Source organism: Myotis lucifugus, unplaced genomic scaffold, assembly GCF_000147115.1.
Source record: "Myotis lucifugus unplaced genomic scaffold, Myoluc2.0 scaffold_336, whole genome shotgun sequence".
Lineage (NCBI taxonomy): Eukaryota > Metazoa > Chordata > Mammalia > Chiroptera > Vespertilionidae > Myotis > Myotis lucifugus.
Genome location: NW_005871384.1, coordinates 1,308,533 through 1,318,919, shown reverse-complemented (window position 1 = coordinate 1,318,919; position 10,387 = coordinate 1,308,533). Strand labels below are relative to the sequence as shown.

At 37.6% G+C, this 10,387-nt stretch overlaps 1 pseudogene; it reads left to right on the top strand.

Annotated features, from left to right (window-relative positions):
* The first annotated feature begins 7,458 nt into the window (after nt 1-7,458).
* LOC102419748 lies at nt 7,459-10,058 on the top strand (annotated as a pseudogene).
* Nucleotides 10,059-10,387: the final 329 nt, after the last annotated feature.

Genomic DNA, 10,387 nt, shown 5'->3' with positions numbered 1-10,387 from the left:
TCTGTGTGCTGATTCTTGTTCTCTGCAGCATCTCCAGTAAGGTTTCTAAAACTAAAAAGAAAGAAATAGATGAGTATGAATAGTTCTGCATAAATACCAGTGTTTTTTTTTTTAAGAAACAGTAAAAATGGTACATTTGGAGCTTTCAGAGTCACAGACTGAAGCATAAACAGTGCACAGTGTCACAGGAATGAGGAAACAGGAGAGGCTGAGGTAAAGGAAGGGGAACTCTTAGAAACAGAGGGGAGGACTGTGAAGTCTTCCATGCTGTGTAATGGTAGTTTGGACCAATTTCACCAAGTCATCAAGGAGTGGGGGACACTCAACTAACATTCGACTGACAAATCATATGTTGAGGGCCTTGGACATATCAGGATGCAATTCAATAAGTAAACTATATTATAAATCTCAGATATCTATACCAATATATGGTACATACTTCTCACATATGTACTTGTATTTTTAAGTTGCCACATTCAATTTGATACTATTTTGGTGAGGATTTTTATGTCTACTAGTATATTCATAAAGGATATTGGTCTGTAGTGTTTTTTTCTTGTAATATCTTTGAAGGATCCTGACCTCATGAAATGAATGGGGAAGTACTTCCTCCTCACCTGGTTTTTGAAAGTGTCTGCAATGTATTGCTGTTAATTCTTTAAATATTTAATGAATTCATCAGTGAAGCCATCTGGTACTGGGCTTTTCTCTGGTAGTAGGTTTTTATTTTAGTTTAACCTCTTTCCTTTTATAGGTACATTCAGATTTTATTTTGGCTTGCGACACTTTGAGTAGTTAGTATCCTAGGAATCTAATGTACAACATAAAAAAGCAAAAGTAGAAAAGACAATTTGGTTTATTCCTCAGTTTGCTGACAGCCTTCAGCTGTCACACTGTCACGACCCATCTTAGCTTTTGAGCCAAAGCCATGTCCTTCCCAGGCCATGCTCAGCAGAGCTACCAATGAAATTGAGCTGGAACTCCATAATGGAAGGTAACAGCAATATCTTCCACTCACAGAGTGGAGATCTTTAAACAGGAGAGACCTCTGTCTATTTCTGACAAAGGAGGAAACAGGGGCCTAGAAAGAGTAGATGGCACACAACAAGCCTCATGCTGTCCAGGATCAGGAACCAAATCTAAGTCTTAGAGTTCCTCTGTCCCTCAGGAACCTCTTCAGATAAGACTGTGGGAAATGTGTCAATGAAACCACAAGTCAGAGTTGGTTGGGGAGATATCTGAACTACAAAACCCAGTTCTCTTCCCTTGTCTATGCTCAATTTAGGAAAATAAGTCCAGTATTGAGCGAGGAGTATTGAAATTTCCAACTGTAAATGTGCATTTGACTATTTCTCCATTTGTTTTTGTCAGTATTTACTTCTTGAATTTTGAAGCTCTCTCTTTTTTTTTGAAGCTCAGTTACATATGAGGTACATTAAAATTCTGTATTATTGTCTTATTGATGAATTAACCTATTTATCATTATGAAATGTCCTTCCTTATCCAGAGTATACATATGGTATCATTCTGAAGCCTGCTTTGTCTGATATTAATACAGACCCAGCAGGTTTCATGTGTTTAATCTGTGCATGGTGTATCAATTTCATGGTATATCTTTTTGAATTCTTTCCTTTTAACCTGTCTGTGTCCCTATATTTAAAGTGGGATTTCCTTTAGACAGCATTCAGTTGGGTCTTGATTTTTCAAAATCCAATCTGATTGTCCAACTAGAGCATTAGGATAATTTACATCTAATATGATTATTGATAAGGTTGTGTTTAAATTAATCTTCTTGGTGTTTGTTTCAGTTTGTCTCATCTATTTTTTTTTGCCTCTTTTTGTAAATTTTTAAAATTCTGTTCTATTTCAACTCTTGCTTTATTAGCTATATCTCATTTGATTTTCTTAGTGGTTGCTCCACAGTTTGCAATGTGCACCTTTAACTTATCATATTCCACTTTCAGCAAATGTTATGTCACATCACATATGCTATAAGGTGTCTTAACACCTTTGTCATTATTGTTATACATTATACATTTACAGAGAATATAAACTAAACTATTTATTATTATATTGCTTTAAAGAATTAATTGGCTTTTGCAGACATTTTTAATTGATAAAAATATTTTTACTGTATTCATCTATTCACAATTTTAGGTGGCTCAAGCTTTTGTTGAGGTGCCAGTTGTCACCCATTTTCATTTTCTACACACCTGACCAATGTCTAAATCAGTCCTGAGCAGCCTCTTGTTCAGTGACTGGACATAGTATATATGTAAATGAGCCTTAGCAAATGTAAAAATATTGAAAAAAAACAGTAAATATATTTTATGACTATAATATTATTCAACTAGAGAAGTCACTAACAGGAGAAAAATGGAAAAACTCAAAACGCATGAAAATTAAACAATATACTCCTTAACAACCAATGGATGCAAGAAAGAAGTCATAAAGGAAATAAAAATATTTTGCAATAAACAAAAATGGAAACACACATACAAAAACATGAAATTCAGCAGAAGCTATTCTAAGAGGAAGGGTATAATGATAGACGCAACATAAAGAAAGAAGAAAGATCTAGCCCTGACCAGTTTGGCTCAGTGGATAGAGCGCTGGCCTGCGGACTGAAAGGTCCCAGGTTCGATTCCAGTCAAGGGCATGTACCTTGGTTTCGGGCACATCCCTAGTAGAGGGTGTACAGGAGGCAGCTGATCGATGTTTCTCTCTCATCAATGTTTTTAACTCTCTATCCCTCTCTCTTCTTCTCTGTAAAAAAAAAGTCAATAAGATATATATTTAAAAAAAAAGAAAGAAGAAAGATCTCAAATAAACAACTTAACTTTACACTGAAGACTCAGAACAAAAGAGAACAAACCAACCCAAAGTCGACAGAGGTTGGAAACAGACATAAGAAAAACAATAGAAAAGATTTAAAAAAAAAAAGAACCTAGGAGCTGAGTTTTGAAAAGATAATAAAAAATGTACAAACATTTAACTAGACTAATTTTTTCAAATAAAGAAGGCTCAAATAAATAAAATCATAAATGAAAAAGGAGACATTACAACTGATACAACAAAAATACAAAGAACCATAAAAGATTACTCTGAAGAGTCATGTGCCAAAACAAGTATAAACAAGAGGAAATGGATAAAATTCCTAGAAGCATAAAACCTACCAAGATTTAATCATAAAGAAATACAAAATATGAACAGGCAAATAATGAGTAAGGAGATTGAAGCAGGAATAAAACATCTCCCAACAAAGAAAAGGCCACATATCCCAAGTAAATTGTAGCAAACATTTGAAGAACAATTATACCCATCCTTTGCAAACTCTCCCAAAAAGGGCAGAGGAAGGAAAACTTGCAAACTCATTCTATGAGGCCAGAATAACTCTGATATCAAAACCCTACCAGGGCACTACATGAGAAAATAACAAACAAAAAACAAAACAAACAAACAAAGAAACTATAGGCCAATTTCCCTGATAAATATAAATGCAAAACCCTCCACAAAAGATTAGCAAACTGACATCAATGGCACATTAAAAGGATCAGAGGCTACCATCAAGTGGGATTTCACTAACAGTGAACTTCTGTTATTAGAGCAAACCTATACCATGCTATGGTGGATATCATTGTTAGTTAGAACAAGAATCTTAAGGTATGTGCAGCTCTTACTAAATGCATCTTGCTAAGTGTTTAAATGTAGCACAGTATTTTGTATGCATAGCAGTTAGCAAGATGAGCTTGCCAGGAACCCAACACAGTTGTAGCTGACTGCAAAGAAGAAATCAATGTTTAATTAACCAGATAATGTATAAAAGCACTCCATTTGGGGAGACAGAGCTTTGTCTGTGAATCCTCCATCTCCTTTACTTGCTGAAGGAACTAAAAGTACCTTGTGACAACCATGTCTTGTGCTTAAATAGAGCATCTAGAGCATGAAAGCCTTGAGTAACATCATGAAATTTTAGCCACAAAGTGTCCAAGGCCAAGACAGGTTAGGAGATACAGGATCTAAGAGTTACTGGTGAGTTAACAATAGCTAGTACAGATGTCAACCAAACAAGTTTCCTGCTGTGGAAAACAAACACTCTTCTACTTGAAACAAACAAAGAAAATGCTATAGTGCAATGACTAAAACGACCCCTTTCTGATGAGTTTGTCCTCATAGCCAAACTCTTCTCAAAGTAACATTTTGCTTGTTGCTTTTTGCTATGTGATCCTAAATTTAAGACAAAGGTTGGGGTGAAGTGTTAAAAAACACCAACTTATTTCCAAAACAGTGGACTCTAATTTTACATACTTTTCTTGGTGTCCAGATTGGAGGAGCTCAATGTAACTGTTACAGGTGGTACCAGAATAAGTGTGAATAACAGGCACAAGGTTCTGCATCATGGTGGGTTTTCCCTGAAGAAATTTTCAGACAAAGTTTTTCCAATGGACTTGGTCACTTATCCAGCAGTTGTTAGTGAAGTGCCCAGAGAGGAACCCATATTGGAATGACCTTTAGAATCCATCTCTGAGCAACAAACAAGTCCCTGGTCTCAAGCTGCACCAGAAGCCACCCAGAGTGTGAAACCACAAGAGCAAAGTATAAGCCAATCTCAAACCCAGTCACCTAGAAAACAAAGGACGAAGAGGCCAGAAGTGCAAAACAGAAAGCACAGCACAAAACCGCTTTTCTCAGCCAACATCATGTGACTGTGAGATAAAGAAAATCAAGAATAAAAAAGAAAGAGAAAACAATCAAACAACTAAAATAACTAGCAGCAGCTAGCAAACAGATGGGAAAACCAGTTGGAGAAAATTCCAAAGGAGATAGCCCTTTTCCTGCAGCTAGGAAATTTGAATGGAGTCTTTTAAAAGTCCATGAAAACAAACGGTTGGTTACCTGAAATAACCACACACATGTCTTCTTTTAAGGGATGGGAGTACCCTAAATGTTTTTTGGTCCACACTTGATGTTTGTCTATAATTTATCCAATATTCCCAATATGTGGAAGTTTTTTAAATGTTTGTTAAATTGACTGTTCCTGCCTTTCAACATGCAGGGGTCCTCAAACTATGGCCCGCGGGCCACATGCAAATACAAATATTGTATTTGTTCCCATTTTGTTTTTTTACTTCAAAATAAGATATGTGCAGTGTGCATAGGAATTTGTTCATAGGTTTTTTTTTAAACTATAGTCCGGCCCTCCAACAGTCTGAGGGACAGTGAACTGGCCCCCTGTTTAAAAAGTTTCAGGACCCCTGAAAAGTGTGGAGCAGGGAGAGCAGGTGTTTTGGTTTGTTGTTTTCTAAATAAAAGCTGGAGTGTCTAAAAAAGACATATGATTTTGATCCACTAAGGGACAGAGTCTCATATACATAAGTAAAAGCATCTTAAAAATTAGAGGGGGAAAAAGAAGGAAGAGCAAAGAGAAGAGAGTCACCAAAATGAGCAAGTATGTGTGCTGAATCTTGTACTCTGTAGCATTTCCATTAAAGTTTCTAAAACTAAAAAAGAAATAGCTGAGTATGAATAGTTCTGCATAAATACTGGTGTTCTTTAATAAACAGTAAACATGGTACCTTTGGGGCTTTCAGACTCACAGGCTGAAATAAAAACAGTGCACAATGTCACAGGAAGAAGGAAACAGGACAGACTGAGGAAAAAGTAGGGGAACTCTTAGAAACAGAGGGGAGGACTGTGAAGTCTTCCATGGTGTGTAATGATAGTTTGGACCAACTTCACCAGGTCATCAAGGAGTGGGGGACACTCAGTGGACATACAACTGACAATTTATTGAGGGTCTTGGACATATCAGATATTGGGGTGTAATTCAATAAGTAAACTATATTATAAATCCCAGATATCTATGCTTATATATGGTACATACTTCTTACATATGTACCTGTATTTGTAAGTTGCATCATTCAATTTGCTATTATTTTGGTGAGAATTTTTCATAAAGGATATTGGTCTGTAGTTTTTTTTTCTTGTAATATCTTTGAAGGATACTGTTGTCATGGAATGAATGATGAAGTACTTCTTCCTCTCCTGGTTTTTGAAAATGTCTGCAATGTATTGGTGTTAATTCTTTAAATGGTTAATGAATTCACTAGAGAAGCCATCTGGTACTGGGCTTTTCTTTGGTTGTAGGTTTTTATTTTAATTTAACCTATTTTAGATTTTATTTCGGTCTGTGTCACCTTCAGTAGCTTGTGTCCTTGTAGGAATCTAATGTACAGCATAAAAAAGCAAGAGAAGAAAAGAAAATTTAGTAGCAGTTAGCTGACAGATTCCAGCTGCCAGAAGCCACCTGAGGTTTACCTATGGAGGGCCAAAAAAAATCCCAGTGTAGTAATAGAAAAGTGTGCAAACATTTCTATATAACAGAAGCAACCTGAATAGCTAAAAAACTATGAAAACTGCTTTTAAATTCAATGGTAATCAGTAAAATGGATTTGTAAATGGACTAAGACATCACTATGTATGTCCTTAAGGCGGTAAAAAAATAAAGAGTGGAATATCACCAAGTGCAAGTGCAGATTTGGGGACTTCTCACACATGGCTTGTGTCAATGAGAATTGGCATAGTGGTCTCAAGTCATATTGACAGTATCTAGTCAGATGAAATCCATCCATCAATTGTTGCACAGAGATATGCAGTATATGGGGATTATTTTGAGGGAAGCATATATTTTGGAACAGCCTAAATTTTGTTAATAAATTATTAGATATAATTTTATACAAATAATGTCTTTTATGTAAAAGCTTAAAATACAAAATCAGTACTAGACATTACCTACAGATACATGTGTATGTAGAAGTGTAAATACACACATGAGATTATAATAAAAAGCTCAGAATATTGGTTGCCTCTGAAGGGCAGACGGAGGGAGAAAAACATAAATGAAATTCATATATAATATGCTAACTTTTTAATCAAATATCTCCAGTAAAAAATACCAAAATACTTACCAGTACATTTGTTCATTGCAAGTTGTAGGTTTCTGTTTCATAAGTTCATTTAAAAACTTATTTCATAACTGCATAATAATTAAAACTGAATAAGTAAATATTACCTCATCTTTGATATGTAACATCTTGTCTTTTCTAACACAAAAATAAGTGACACAATATTTTGCCTCATTTGAATGAAACGTTTATACCACTTCATGCCAATGGTTGTGCCGATTTCTGTTTAAATCTGAGACACAGAATGGTGATCACTGGGAGACAAGGATCTCAGAGCCAGCCAGGAAAAAATTTTGATTAAACACTGAGGCAGGAGGTAAGTTTTTCTTAAATTTGTCCTCAGTGTTGATTCTTTCTCTTTGGATATGGCACCCCCTTCTCTCCACCCACTGCTCAGGGGGCTAATCACAAACTTGCTAGAACAGAGAAAAAAATTACCATGCTGCAAATGACATTGGCTTGTTTGAAGTAATGAGAATTTCCAGTGCCCAACATGCTTTGTGTCACATGGGTATCCAGTGGCCAAGAAGAAAAGTACAGTGTGCCTTCCCAGGGGAAGGTTGGATCTGGGACATGAGTCCTTCAAGGACTGATGTGAGAGGAAGTATTTTTTCCAGAAAGTTGGTCTACTATGAATCCAAAACATAAAGTAAGATAATGTCCTCCTCCTCATTCCATAAAGAATGTTTTCTTCACTTCAATCCTTTTCTAGTTGAAGGGAAATAAGCAATGGATTGGACTTAAAACATTTCCTGATTTCCTGTAAGATGAGGCAGAAAAGGGGGACCAAGCATTGTTTTCACAGTGCATTGTGTTAGCATCACCAGGTTCACTTAAAGTTATGTATAGATTTTTGAGGGCATAATGTGAGTTAGGAAATTAGCAATGGAAATGGTTCCTCGATGGAGCATTATTCTTAGGGTCTGAACTGGAAGTGACCTCAGGCCTTACCAGCTTCATGTGGACACTTACTTTTTATTCTTTTCCTGTTTTTATATCAGAAGAGGATGGAAGGACTTCTGAAGAGCAGATATGGAACTAAGGCTGAAGGTAAGAAAGGCTCCAAGTTCTCAAGAGGAACCATTTCCTCACCTCAAACACAGTGACAGAAACCCAGTGTTTTAAACCGAAGAAGAAAACGTCAGTTCTCATTTCTTCCTTACCTTCTCCACCAACTTCACCCCCACATTCACCCGACCCGTTCAGTATGATGCTCTCAGTGCACATGATGTGTGAGAAATGTGGAAATGAAACTTCAAGTCAGAAGTTGCAGGGTTTTGAACTGAATTGTGAATAAATGTTCTCTTTCCCCATTCACTTTGAGCATAAAATGGAAATAACTCCCTGAAAGATTTACTAATCATGCAGGCTACAAAAACCCCAGAACACTGCAGAAAAGGAAGAACCAACACAGAGTAGACAAAATAATATAACACATTTTAGGACACTGCAATGAACTTGAAATCTATTTGGGCTCATAAGAACTCTAGAACTCCCTGGTTCTTACTCTTCTTGGTCCCTTGAAAGTTTTAGCTCCTGACTCAGTGTCACCCTCTCCAACACCACTTTTGTTAACTTCCTGTAATTCAATCAGCCAAGTAGGAGAACTTTCCATCACATGTACTACTAATGGTCTTAACTTCCATCCTCTTCAACCTCCCATCCTGAGTCATCTCTCAGGCTTTGCCTTTGACATTAACTATGACCATTCTGTTGTCTCAATTTCAAGCAGAGAACTCTCCACCCAAAGAACAGAGACCCGGGGACCTCAGCTGGTCCTTGGTGGAAGGTCACAGCTGACACTCCTTTTTTCCCAAGGTTTAGGTGAATGTGTTGAGCACTTCTACACAAGTGTTCCTGGTTATTTGTGAGTGAAAAGAGGTGGTTGAGTGAAAAGAGGTGGTAATATTTTCTCAGGTGTGTCTTCTCATCCTTTGCATCCTTCTAATCTCACATTCATTCACCATCCCTGGAGAAACACAGGAACCACTTTTCTTTCAGAAAATCTATCTTCCCTGGTTTAGATGAAGGACTTGGAGCAACCTCCTCAGTGTAGCAGCTCTTACTGTTGGCTGTGGGTAAAATGTGGGCTTCCTATGTATACTTCCTATAACCCTAGAGCCTCCTAAAGTTGTTGGAAACGTTTGTGAGTATTTAGATACTACAGTTTCCTGGGAGGGAGATCCACAGCCTTAATGAGATACAATGAGAGTCCCTGACTAAAAAATCTGAAGTAACACTAGCTTAATAAGACACATAATTTTTCTTATTCTTGAAGTGTAGAAGATAACCAGTTTGCATCAACTTCCTCACTGAGGCTTATCCTGGTGGGCAAATCTGGTTGTGGAAAAAGTGCCACTGAGATAAAGTGCTCTGTCAATCTGTGTTTGAGTCCAGGCTGGGGCCCAGGCCGTGGCCAGGACATGTCAGTTGGCCACAGGCACGTGGACTGGAAGGAACATCCTGGTGGTTGACACACCCTTCGTCTTTGAGGACAAGGCCAAGGACCAAGAAATGTACAACAACATTGGAGACTGCTACCTGCTCTCAGCCCCGGGCTCCCATGTGGTTCTTCTGGTGACACAGCTGGTGTGCTTCACTGCCCAGGACATGGTGGCAGTGAGGAGGGTAAAGGAGGCCTTTGGGGCAAGAGCCATGAGACACGTGGTGTTCATCCTCCTCTACAAGGAGGACTTAGGGGTAGAGTCCTTAGATGAGTATTTAGCTGAAACGGACAACTGCAGCCTGCAGATCCTGGTCCAGGAGTGTGGGAAGAGGGATTGTGGCCTCAACAACTAGGCCATAGAGAAGGAGCAGAGGGAACAGCTGAAGATGCTGATGGCAGTGGTTGAGAACTTGGAGAGGGATAACCAGGGTAACTTCTACACAAATGACCTCTTCCGTGATGTACAGGTGCTGCAGGGAGGTGGGGAAGGCACCCTAGGAGAAGAGCACAGGTGCTACCTGGCCAAAGTTCAAGTGCACATTGAAGAGCAAGAGTGAGACCTGAAGGAGACTGGAAGTCACTGGGCATCCAAGGTGGTGCAGAGAGTCAAAAAATGTATTTTTCCTGATATAAGTGTGGTATTTTAGCTTTTCTCTTTTTTCATTTTCATTTCATGAAATGTATTTTCCATCCCTTGACTTTCAGTCTCTGTGTGTCTTTCATTTTGTTGGGGGTGTCTTATATACAGCATATATATCATACTTGTTTTGTCATCTACTCAGCTACCCTATGCCCTTTGATTGGAGCCTTTCATCCATTTATCAATTTCATACATTTAAATTTATTATTGATAAGTATGTATTTATTGACATTTTTAAAATTTACACCTATGTTCCATATATATCTTTTTGTTACATTTTTTAATTAAATCTTTATTGTTCAGATTATTACAGTTGTTCCACTTTTTTCCCCCATA